This window comes from Diabrotica undecimpunctata, chromosome 4, assembly GCF_040954645.1.
Source record: "Diabrotica undecimpunctata isolate CICGRU chromosome 4, icDiaUnde3, whole genome shotgun sequence".
Taxonomy (NCBI): Eukaryota; Metazoa; Arthropoda; class Insecta; order Coleoptera; family Chrysomelidae; genus Diabrotica; species Diabrotica undecimpunctata.
The window spans coordinates 125801037-125813936 of NC_092806.1; the positions used below are offsets into that span (position 1 = coordinate 125801037).

Sequence of the window (12900 nt, forward strand, 5' to 3'; positions counted from 1 at the left end):
AGTATTAGATAATGCACCTTATCATTCACGACTAGTAGAAAGACTTCTAACGAATGCGTGGAAGAAACAGGATATTCTTGACTGTCTGCGGAATAAGTATCTGCCTTACGAAGATGGAATGGTAAAAGCAGAACTTTTAAAAATTGCCCGGCAACACAAATCTAAGTTCAAGAAATACGTAGTTGACAAAATGGCGGAAAGGCGAAACATCACACTCTTTAGACTTCCACCCTACCACTGCGAAACAAATCCAATTGAACTCATTTGGGTACAAATGAAAAGTTATGTGGCTAGAAAAAATACGTCATATAAAATACAAGCTGTACGTGAATTGTTATACGAGTCTTTATAACATATTACAAAACAAAACTGGAAAGATGCAGTAAGACATGTAATAGAAGAAGAACAAAAAATGTGGGATCTTGATAACATAATTGATGCGACCGTAGAGATTATTAACCTAATTATTAACCCTCAAGACGACTCGGATTCCGAAGTTGATCATATTTGTTTTGAATTTGAATAGTTTTCTAATCGTAATTATATAAGGTAAGTAATAGTAGTTGTAATCGTAAGGTATTAAAGGGGAAAGGCGCAAAATGTCGCCTGTCAAAATCTTCAATGTGTTTTAAATGTATCCATTTTTTTTTCAAATCCTGAGAAAAGTAAAAAGCATTTTTGAAAAATTTAAACGCAGAATGAAATATTTTTTAGAATAAATAAAAAGTTTCGTTTGCATGCAATATTTTCAATTAAAAATTATACTATATTTTCTCTTTTATTTTCACCCCTGTTACATAACATATTAAAATAAATATTGTAGAAGTTTTCAGGGACTTTCTGCCCTGAGTAATAATGTAATCTTTCATTCTGCGTTTAAATTTTTCAAAAATATTTATTAGTTTTCTCCGGATTCGAAAATAATGGATACATTTAAAACACATTGGAAATTTTGCCAGGCGACCTTTGGCGCCTTTTTCCTTAATTAAATAAATTTATATTCTACAAATGGCAAGAAACTTTTTATTTTTGAATAAAATAAATAAGTTTTATTAAAAAATACAATTTATATAAGTACAATTTAAAAAATATATTTATTTAGTTTAAATAAATGTTTCAATTATATACTCTACGACACTGGTCGTTCATTTCTAACCATTCAAAATACCCCCGTAATAGGATTATAAGGTATTGTATTCCTTCAGATATAAGGTGGGTTAGTCGAAAACGTCTTGAACCGTCAGTTTTAGGTTGGTTTTTACTATTATATCGTATTACCTATCCTCTCTGTATTTCAGTTTTCTAATTAGGGTTAAAGTTGTAGTGAGCTATCAACAAATTGTGAACCGTGTATAAATGGTTAGTCAAATAACAAAAAAGCAAAGGATAAAAATATTGGCTTATGCTGAACCAGAATTTTATTCGAAGGATGTCGAGTTAACCTCACTCTACCCTACTGTTTATTATTATTGATATTCATGTTTAATATAGCCTAAATTACGCAATATCGGGACTTAATTTAGTCCTGTAATTTTATTATATACTGCGCAGCATAAGTTAGGGATATTGCCAATATAATGGTAATGGTACTTCACTCTGCATCAATTATTTGTAAGGAAACAATTAAAAATTATTATAGTTTTAAAAAAACATGAAAATTTGAGATCTTATAAAGAAAACAGACCAAAAAACCATTCCAAGTATTGACGAAGCACCTGTACAGCCATCTAAAAATGACCTTTGTTCTCTCAAATGAGATGCTAAAACTACTTGACCGATTGTGACGATCTTTCGCAAATGTAATACCTACATAAAAACTCACATTATGAAATGTGTTTTAAATGTTTTTATTATTTACTTTAATAATTATAAATAATTGAAAAACATGCTTACTTTCGGGTTTAATTTGCAATAACTTTTTTGTTTATAAATATTTTCCAATTTAGAAAATCTCATTTTAAAGAGCAAGTATTTTCAAGAAAGTCGTCTATTGAACGTTTTTATTTAAAATGCGTAGTTTTTTCACAATATTGAAATGAATGAAAAAAGTCGTTTTTTTTTTCTTAAATGTCGTGACGCAGTAAAAGTTTCGATAACCACGAGATAATACGCCTTTGCTATTTACTTCCCCCAGATATTTTAGAGGTGGTCTCTCACCTACACTTTTTAACATATATATTATATATCAGGCTTTGAAAAGATGGTATAGAAAATGCGGAACAATGGGCATACCAGTACAAGAGAATATATTACATTCACTACTTTTCGCAGATGATCAAGTCATTTTTGCACAAGACAGGGAGGATATGGAATATATGATAAGGAAATTAAAGGAAGAATATGAACTTTGGGGACTCAAGATAAATATGTGCAAGACCGAATACTTATGTATTGGACCCGAGGTTGCAGATTTGAACTTAAGTTTAGAAGAAGAGACTATTAAGAGTTGTAAGGCTTTTAAGTATTTAGGGTCAATGATTAGCCGAGATGGTACTTGTATGAAAGATATAGAAATGAAAATAGCACGGGGAAAACAAGCCACAAGAGCACTTCATGGAGTGATATGGAACAACACTCTAACCAAAGAAAACAAAAAGAGGATCTTTCAAAGCATAGTGATGAATATTACCCTATATGGAGCGGAAGTATGGCCAATGACAACAACAATACGAAATAAAATAAGAACAGTTGAACTGGACTTTATGAGAAGATGTCTACAAATCACAAGAGCGGATAGAATAAGAACGGAGGAAATATGGAACAGAATGGAAGTAAAATGCTCAATTACAAAAAAGTTGGAAAACAGAGCCCTGCAGTGGTACGGGCATGTACAAAGAATGCCAGAGCATAGGTGACCGAAAAGAATATTAAACTGGGACCCGCCGGGAAAAAGACGGAGAGGAAGACCTGCTACAAGATGGAAAACATACGTCGGAAATGTTATGATAGATACCTCAGAGAAGGTGACTGGGAGAATAGAGTGCTGTGGAGGACGAAAACGGCGAACTCATAATGGGAAAAGCCGAAGAAGAAGAAGATATTTTAGTTAAAAAAGTAGCGCCCAGTAATTTTTCAGTGATTTTTCGGCTTCGTTTCATGGTGTTATAAACTAGAAACAACTTATAAATTTAATTTTATTTAATTTTTGATTTCTTTGAATAAAAAAAAAACAAAAAACTAGTGTTATTTGTTGATTTAGATAAGTGAATTAATTGATTTATACAGTTGTATAGTTGTTGTATTATTGTTTATTTAATATTAAGCTATGTCCCTAACTTAAGCCTCGCAGTTTATATTATGATTTTTTTCTTTTGTCTCCCTACTTTTATGCTTCTTGTGGAGAGTAAACAGGTGCGTTGTTGGCAACTACCCTTCATTTATTCATATTGTTTTTCAATCCAGTGTATGGAATTTTTAATATTTTATTTGTATATCGATTTCTTTATACAGTACATACAACACAATTAAATTTATGTAAATTTCATGTAAGCGACATGAATAATAATTGTTTTAGACGAAAAATATAAACGCGCGTTCGTGCAACGTTACTACCCACAAACGAAGTTAATCTGTGAATATAAAAGAGTCATCACTGAGGACAAAGAAATACATAAAAAGTATTTTATTCCGGTCTTCAACTTTAAAACCAGATTTTTTTACGCGAGCCAGTTTATGATACGGATATGATTCATGAATCGGGTCAGTTCGAAACGGTGTTATACTGATTGTCTCATCGGATAAATTGTTTTAAGAAATTGCCGTACCACTCAGTGAATTCAAAAATTATCATTTTATTTTTTTTTTTTAAATTACTACGACTATTATTCTATACTAATATTCTATACACCAAATATCTGCACGGGTATAAATAATGTCTTACAGAAAGAATACTAGAACACATTATAAATAATGTCCTGATACATTTTATAGAGATATGTTAGAATAGTTATCTACTTTTTATTGCAATTATTAATTTTGTTGAAATATTCTAGCAAACAGTGACTGATATGGTCCCAAGTCAATTATGTCAGATATCTATATTAACCTATGGGACAACTTGCTAAGGGGGAGAATCAGCATAAGGGAAACATAATTGTTTTATTATTATATTGTCATTAATTTTATTAAAATGGTATTACTATGCTTTAATTTTAGAGCTTCTGATTAGTTATATATAACAGTTATCCCATAATTACTATTCTGTTAATATAACAACAATGACAATGTCTAACTTAAAAGCCAGAGTTAGATGCAGGGAGAAAATTCTCGATCCTTTGAGATTAAGGATAATATCAACAAAACGTGCCTCCAAACTCTACCTCATAGGTGGTCAGGAAAAAGTTCGATAATAAACTAATAATACCGTAGGAATGTTAACAAAATAATAAATTATATGAATAAAAACCTTCGATAATATCTCTAATGTTTTTTTATTGTAAAATGACCAGAAAAAAAAGTTATAAGGATCAAAAGAAAATTTGTTCAAAAATTTTAGTTATTTTTGTTAATAACTTTTATTTCCCATATACGATAAAACAATAATAGGAACTAAGTTGTAGATAATTTAATTTGCTACAAATAATGTTAAATACAATTTTCTGTAGGGTTACTAGTTTACGAGATACAGAACAAAAACACTTTGAACCCCTTATTCCAAGATGGCGTGTATCCAAGAACCTGGTCAAATTAGGAGCGCTGTAACACGCAGAGAAATTTATGAAATTTAACAAATTTATAGTAAAAGTTACTCTATAAAAGCTCTCTATAATATTGCTCTGATGCCATTTTATTGTAAAATGACCAAAAAAAAGTTCCAAAAAAAGGCCCAAAAGAAAATTTGTTAAAAAATTTTTAGGTATTTTTGTTTATAACATTTTTATTTTCAATTTTACGAGTAAAGTAATACAAATAAAGTTGTAGAAAATTTAATTTCCTACAAATTATGTTTTATTATTTATAAAATTGTATGTAGGGATGCTTATTTACTAGATACAGCGCAGAAACCCTTTGCCTCCCTTTTTCCATGATGGCGGCGGTAGACAACGGTGGCGACCCCAAAAACTTGAACTTAAGCTTATACTGGCCACCCCCACACATCAAAAAATAAAATTGGGTCCTCTCAAAAATGTAACTTTTCAATGGACTATTAGCATAGTACACATACATTTAAAATGTCATTAATAAAATAAATTTTAATGTGTAATAAATTATATATAAATATTATATTCAGTTAATTTGCCTTTAATAGAACAAAATCCAATATTCTTATTGAACATACAATATAGAAAATTAAATCATTTATTTTTCAAGCGATTGGGATTATTAAATCTTAAAGTCACTGTTTGAGGCCCATTGATTATCGCCTAATTAGTTATCGGCCTTCATACATGGCTTTTAGTTTAGTGGCTACTATCAATAAAACAAGCGAAGAAATTAAATGACGAATAAACCTTACAAATAGGGCATACTATGGACTCGAAAAACAATTCCACTCAAGAAATATCCAACTAAAATTATTAGGTACAAAACACTGCTGAGGCCTGTCTTCACATACGGGGCGGAAACATTGACTCATGTTTCTAACGCAGAAGGATGAAAAAATAGTTCTGGGAATATTCGAGCGTAAGATACTCCGCAAAATATTTGGAGCTATAAACGATCAAGGGCAGTGGCGCAAAAGATTTAATTTGGAATTATACCAGCTCTTTAATGAACCTGATGTCGTAACAAAAAGTGCATTCTTGACTATGAGTTTTGTGTTCAAGAGCCATGACCTCACCCTAGAAACAAAAATAAGGCTCCTTAAATGTTATGTGTACTCAGTGCTTCTGTACGGAGTAGAAACGTGGACATTGACGGCGGAAACTCTTTCGAAACTTCAGGCTTTTGAGCTATGGTCATACAAAAGGACCCTGAAGATACCATGGACAGACAAAGTTACCAATGAAGAAGTACTGCGGAGGATGAACACAACTGCGGATTTGGTCAGCATCGTGAAGAGCCGTAAGCTGAAGTACTTGGGACATATAATGCGAAATCAAGGCATATACGAGCTACTTCAATGTATTTTGCAAGATAAAATTGAAGGAAAAAGGGCCCCAGGAGGAAGAAGAATATCCTGGCTTGCTAACGTGAGAGCATGGTGTAGAAAGACCTCAACACAGCTATTTCATGTAGCAACCAACAAAATCATCATAGCAAGAATGATCACCAATGTTGTAGTGTAGAAAGACCTCAACACAGCTATTTCATGTAGCAACCAACAAAATCATCATAGCAAGAATGATCACCAATGTTCGGAACGGACAGGCACTCTAAGAAGAAGAATGTCGTACCTTTGATTAAAACACAGCTACTTAGATGGACCAGACACATAATACGAATGTCTGACAACATGATTGCTAAAAAGCTAACGATAGGAACACCTATACAAAGAAAGAGCAGAGGTCTACCGCGAATTAGGTGGTTAGATGAGTTGAGACCGACTTACGGATACTAGAGATCAATGGCAACACGTATCCAGAAACCGAACAGAATGGCAGAATGGCGACTAATCTTAGAGCAGGCCAGGATCCACAGAGGATTGTTGAGTCAAAGATGATGATGATGATGACTATTCTGTTTTGTTTTGATTTAACAAAATAACTCAGCAATGGAGATAAATGTCAAATAGCTCCATAGATCCCATATTTAGTTAACAACATGATTTCAAGATTCAACAAGAAATCTTTTTAATAATAAAGATGGTTTGGTTGATAAGAATTTTGGGTCCACGAGGAGTTGTTCGTACACGTCCATCGGATTATATTAACTTTATTGCGCTAATAAAATGACATCACCTTAACCGCTCTACCTGCACAAGCGTACGTAATAAGGGAGCTGTTGTAGGCTAAATGTGATTTTAATCGTTTCTTACTCACCCAAAGCATCAACCTAAATATTGTTTTTTTAGTTGGTCAGTTGAATTGTTGCTTATTTACTTACTTAATCCAAAACCTGTATAAATTCACCGAACAGACTTTAGTAGGTACATGTACATTAATTTATTAAACACTTTAATTGAAAAAAATATTTTGCCTCGAAAGGTTTATTATTGAGTATACTTTACATAAATTTGATCAAAATTTAGTAAACAAAGGTTTTTAATATATCGTTGGTATTATATTTCACTATTGATAAGCATAGTTTTATATAGTTTAAGTGTAAGTACTGTATTTAATTAGAATTAATTTTTAATTTCCTTAATTTTTAATTTCAGGTAAGGAAGCGAGTTATCTGTGCGGATGTTTGATTCAACGTACTCTTTCTGGATAGTCATTTCGATTCGAAACTTAATTATCTCTACATAATCGCTCGGCCGGTTGATTTCCAACAAACGGTAAATCGAGCGGTTTTCTGCAGGTCCTGAGTAAGTACTTCTACGTTGACATAAGGTATAAATATGCTGAAAAGTAGAAACTTTCTACTAACAATAAATTGTAATATTGTTTTAATTTATTGTAAAACGAGAAAAATCCTTGAATCCAAAATTTATTAAATTTTAACAATGATCCATTCATTGGATTTTTTTTGTCAATTGTTTTAGAAAATGACATTTTGTATTGGAAGAATAATGTGCCATTTTTATTTATTTTTCGATTTTAAAATCGTTGTAAATAAATAACATTCAAAATTGATCACGTTACCGGTGGTGTTAATTAAACAAACAATTTTTATTTAATTAATTTTGAATGGTGCATTTTTAGAGTACATTTTACAAAGTCTCCAATTGTTTTTTCTAAACGTCCACTCACAAAGCGAGCTCTTCTTCCTGTACCCTGCTCGATTATCGTGCGTTGACTATCAAATTGGCTATACTAATTTTGTTGACGGTAGCTCAAAAAAGGGATGCAGAAGATTTGTTAAACCGTTCCCTTAGGTTTTTGAGCCATAATGTTCTTCTTCGACCTAGCCCACTTCTTCCGTATATCTTGCGTTGTATTATTAAAGGAAACATCTCTATGGGTCACGCATAACGTGGCCAAAATATTCCAGTTTGCGATTTTTGACTGTTCTAACCACTTCCGTAACTTTTCCCATCCGCTACAAAACAACCTCGTTACGAACTCTACCTGCCCAACTTATCCGCAGGATTGTCCGGTACAGTTTTTAGCATGTTAAAAGCTAATCATCCACACATAAAAACAACCCATGTGTTCTCCGACAGTCCTGCAACGCAATATAGGCAGAAGATAAACTTTATTTTATCTGCACAAAAATATTCGAAGAGAATCGCTTTGATCGCATCACCTGGAACTTTGAACTTTTTTGAAGCAGGACACGGGAAGGGCGCGGCTGATGGTGTTGGTGGCTTTCTTAAACGAACAGCAGACCAAAAAGTTGCTTCTCGCTTAGACATCCATGATGCGGAGAATTTTTTGCTTTCTTTAAAAGACTGCAGCAAAATTCAGTTGTATTTCATAACGGTGGAGTAGATTGTTCCAAAGGATATTGTGCCTCTTCGCGGTACGATGCAGGTACATCAAGTTTTCTCGGAAACTGCTGGTAAATTGTACTACCGTGATCTAAGTTACTTTTGTCAACGGAGTCTTTGCGACTGCTTGTTACTTCAAACATATCAGCCAATTCCTAGTTCATCCAGCTCTATTGGCCAAATTTCTGAAAGAAATGACATGGACGATACTGTTAATAAAAGTCATGAAAAAAATGCTCTTGAATTTATGAACGCAGATGAAGTATTAACTGATACATCTAACATTGTGACCTATCCCAAGAAGACTTATTACGAAATGATTTATTCTCCAACTTCTAGCTCAGATGACCATGAGCCTCCTTCAAAGTTTCAACTTGAAAAACGACAAGAAGCTTCAGTTTCTAATACAGTTGATAGAAAATTAATTGAAAAGGAAAATTTACACATTTTTTTTTACAAAAACACAAAAAAGTTTCCTCCAACAAAGACTAATCATATTCTTATCTGGGTATTGCCCAAAGTGATGTTGACGACGAAGGAGATATCAAGATTATGTTTTTAAAATCAATTGACGATTCGGGAAAGAGGTTTAAACTTATAGAAAATGATGTTTCATATGAAACATATGAAAATATTACAGAACTAGTACCAAATCCTAAAATAACAATGAAGAGTACCTAATCGTGAATTTTATGAATTGGATGTGTCATTAAATATATTTGAAAATGAGACTAAACAGACAAAGACTATGACAAAAAGTATGTTTAAGATTGTTAATTTGGGAGGTTAGGATTTTTTTATTCGCAGAGAAGTTTTGTTCGATTTGATATGTTTTTTGTTTTCATTATGTTTATTGATTAATATATTTCATTCTTTTAAGGCAAAGAAAAATACCGTTATGTAAAAAGTTTTCCACTATGTTACTCATCAAAATACTGCGTTACTTTTTTGTCCTTTATTTTTGGGAGACGCTAAGAGGTGTAACTAAAACTGCTGTCTCAGATATATAAATTTTATTCGTTTTTTGATTATTTTAAATATTTGAATTGGCTCTATAAACTATAAGCTTAAACTGCTATTATTTTCTCATATTGTGAAAAATTACATCTGCTTAAATCAAAATTAGGTAACAAAATGGTAAACTTAACCATAAAAAGAGATAACAGACTAAGATTTTTTATGATTTAATGTTATAGGATTAAAGGTCTTCTATCTTAAGTTCATATGTAATAGGTTTACATTTGAGAGAAACGTTCCTAACAATAAAACTTAATTTTGTAAGAAGGTAACACACTTATTATTTTTCTGCAACCTTTGCTAATATAACAAAGAAATAAAATAAAAAATAATTGAAAAACATCGCTGCAAATTGCTGTAATATATACTTTAAACAATAATCATGTTATCACAGTATGAAATATTAATAAAAGATAACATATTTAAAAAATTTTTTTCAACTCTATTCAGCATAGGCTCCAAAATAAAATAATGGCCCACATAACAACTTACTAATCTAATTTTCAGTCTCAAAGTAATATATTTCCACATAGATCTTAAAAAGTGCAGCTCTGGCTTTCTCTATACGTATTTTAATTTCTTTGTTCATGTCTCATTTAGATTACAACCAAGTTAAGTGATACTTTTGGTTCTCTCCATAAGCTGTTACCACTTCTGGTTGTATTGGCGTTTTACTGACAACCATCACCTTTGTCTTTGTGGTGTTTAGATTTAATCCATATTCATCACCCGCGTGGCAATACTATTAATCAGATGTTGAAGTTCTTTGTAACTATTTACAATTAAACCTTGCCCTTCGCATACCTCAAATTGAACACTATCCAATGCTTTATTGAAAACGAACTCCGAAAAAATGTTAAGTGAGCACTAAAAAAATTAGCTAAACAGACTATATGTCAGGTTATGATTTGTGGACATCTGGAGGATTGGGAATTGATGGCGAGTACTAACCATTCTACTACTTCAATTGAATATTGTAGCATTTTTTATCCCCCATGAATATCATAAAAATTCCATAATGTTTTTACTCAATAGATTTATAAAAGTATTCCAAGATTTTAAACAAAATATGAGTGTATATCTAAGGACGCCAGATTCAGAAAATCGCTGTCATTTTCTTTGTCCATCTTATGAGAATTTAAAAGAATATGTGAATTATTAAGCAGAAAACGTGTTAGTAAAATCGAAAATCGATTATTATTACGTGTCAAATAAATATATGACCAATCCGAGTGGGAGTACTCAATGTCACTCAGGCCGTTAGACGCAGGTGGAGAGGGATTTTAGTTCGCTTGAGTCTAGACAGTTGAAGACTTTGGTCCTGGTGTAGTCGAAGTGTTGCATACAGGCAATTACTACAGAAGGTGCTAATGAATGTGGTTCCTTGCAAATCGCAGTCGTTAGTTTGTTAGACGAGGCATATATTACTAGAAACTAGAAAAGAAAACTTAAAAAAAAAACTTAGTTATAAACTATCATCATCATTATGGCTTTACAACCATGCGTGGGTCCTAGCCTCCTCAAGAAAGGAACCTAGTTCTGGGTCTTCCTCTTCTAGCGTTTTTCTAGCTGGGTCATTTTGTTCCATTCTCATTACATGCCCTATCCACCTCAGACGTGCTGTCTTAATATGTTTTACGATATCTGGTTCCTGCTAGATTCTATAAAGTTCGAACTTGTATCGTCTTCTCCATACTCCAGTGTCATTCACTGCTCCATAGATTCGTCTTAGTACGTTTCTTTCGAAATCTCCTAATATGTGTTCATTACTTTTTGTTAGAGTCCAAGTCTCTGACCCATATGTTAAGACAGGGCGTATTATCGTTTTGTATAGTTTTATTTTTGTATTTCTCGATATATTGTGGATTTAAGGAGGAGATTCAGCCCAAAATGGCATCTGTTGACCGTGCAAATTCTGCTGTAGTATTATTTTCAGTGTTAAGGAGCGCTCCCAGGTATACAAATTCGATCACTGCTTCGATGACGTCGTTTTCTATAACAAGTGGCCGTAGGATTTGTGGTTGCGTGCTTATTTTCATATACTTCGTTTTTTTGGTGTTTATTATTAAACCCATTTTTGCAGCTGATTCTTTTAATGCTACATACGCCTCTCGTACAGCGTTTTCCGTTCTAGTAACACTATTGATATCATCAGCATATCTGAAGGATTTGCACTGATTTATTATATATTGAACCAATGGTTGTGATTTAGGACATACGTATTACTTTTCCACAGCCCGATTAAACAGTATACAGGAGAGAAGGTCTCCCTGGCGAAGCCCGTTATTTGTTTTAAAAGGTTCAGACAGTTTCCCCTAAATTCGTACTCTACATTCAACTTTTTCAAGAGTAGTTTTGTTAAATTTACCAACTGATTTGATATTCCTAGCTCTTTCATTGCTTTGAACATTTCCCTTCTATTCACAGAGTCGTAAGCTGTTTTGTAGTCTATAAATATGTGATCAGTATCTATGCCATATTCCAGTGTTTTGTCCAAAATTTGTCTCAGGGTTGCAATTTGATGAATTGTCGATTTACCACCTCGGAAACCAGCCTGATATTTTCCTACTATCCGTTCTGGAACGATATAGTCGATATAGTACTGTGGAAAACATTTCATACCTGCATTTAGAAGCGTAATTCCTCTGTGGTTAGAGCATTCAAAGATATCTCCTTTTTTGTATATGGTGCGGAAGTATTCCAATATTCCAATCATTGGGGAGAGATTTCTGTGTCGATATTTCTTTTATAAGCTGCTGTAATGCCATAATGGTATCATGGCCACCTTCTTTATATAGTTCAGCTGGGAGATTATCTATTTCGGGTGATTTGTTTCTGGCTAGTTTGTTAACTTCATATTTAAAGAATGGTTTATGGTTCCTTTTCCTTCTCGTATGTTCCCCTTACCTCATCTTTTTCGTCTTCCAGGTTTTCTTCTTCTTGTATATTACGTCCTGGTTAAAGTATTCCACACATCTATTCAATACATATTTCCTTGTTGTTAATAGGTCGCCATTCTGACTTCCATTGACTTGTGGTTGCCTTGAATTCTTTTCTGTTGATGTTAACTTTCTTATAGAATGGTCTGAATTCTTTCTCTCTGTTCAGGTTTTCTATATATTTAAGTTCCTTATTTAAGTGGTTTCGTTTTTTTTTTCTTTTGTGTGTCCTCTTTTCTTCTCTTCCGTTTGTCTGGTAATTTTTTACAGTTGTTCTAGTTCGTAGGGTAAGCATCTGTCTGTAGGCTTCATTTTTTCTTTGGTTGCATTCTTGCATTCATTGTCAAATCAATGAATTTTCCGGGCACAAATTTCTGTTCCTATTTCATCTTTCGCTGCTGCTTCAGTTTTCTTTTATTCTGGTCCAGCAGGAGTCTATATCTGTCTGGCCTTCTTCATTTACATTTTGAT

At 32.7% G+C, this 12900-nt stretch overlaps 1 protein-coding gene across 3 annotated transcripts in view; it reads left to right on the top strand.

The window, feature by feature from the left end:
• The window catches only part of slmb (beta-transducin repeat containing E3 ubiquitin protein ligase slmb), a 184601-nt gene that overhangs the window by 27601 nt on the left and 144100 nt on the right, over nucleotides 1-12900 (top strand). Inside the window, exon 1 of one of the 3 annotated variants that reach the window (XM_072530193.1) lies at nucleotides 7271-7408. The exons of the other annotated variants lie outside the window; for them this stretch is intronic. The gene's annotated coding sequence lies outside the window, so the exon portion shown is untranslated. Of the gene's footprint in view, nucleotides 1-7270; nucleotides 7409-12900 lie in introns of those variants that run through there. 3 annotated transcript variants of the gene reach the window in all.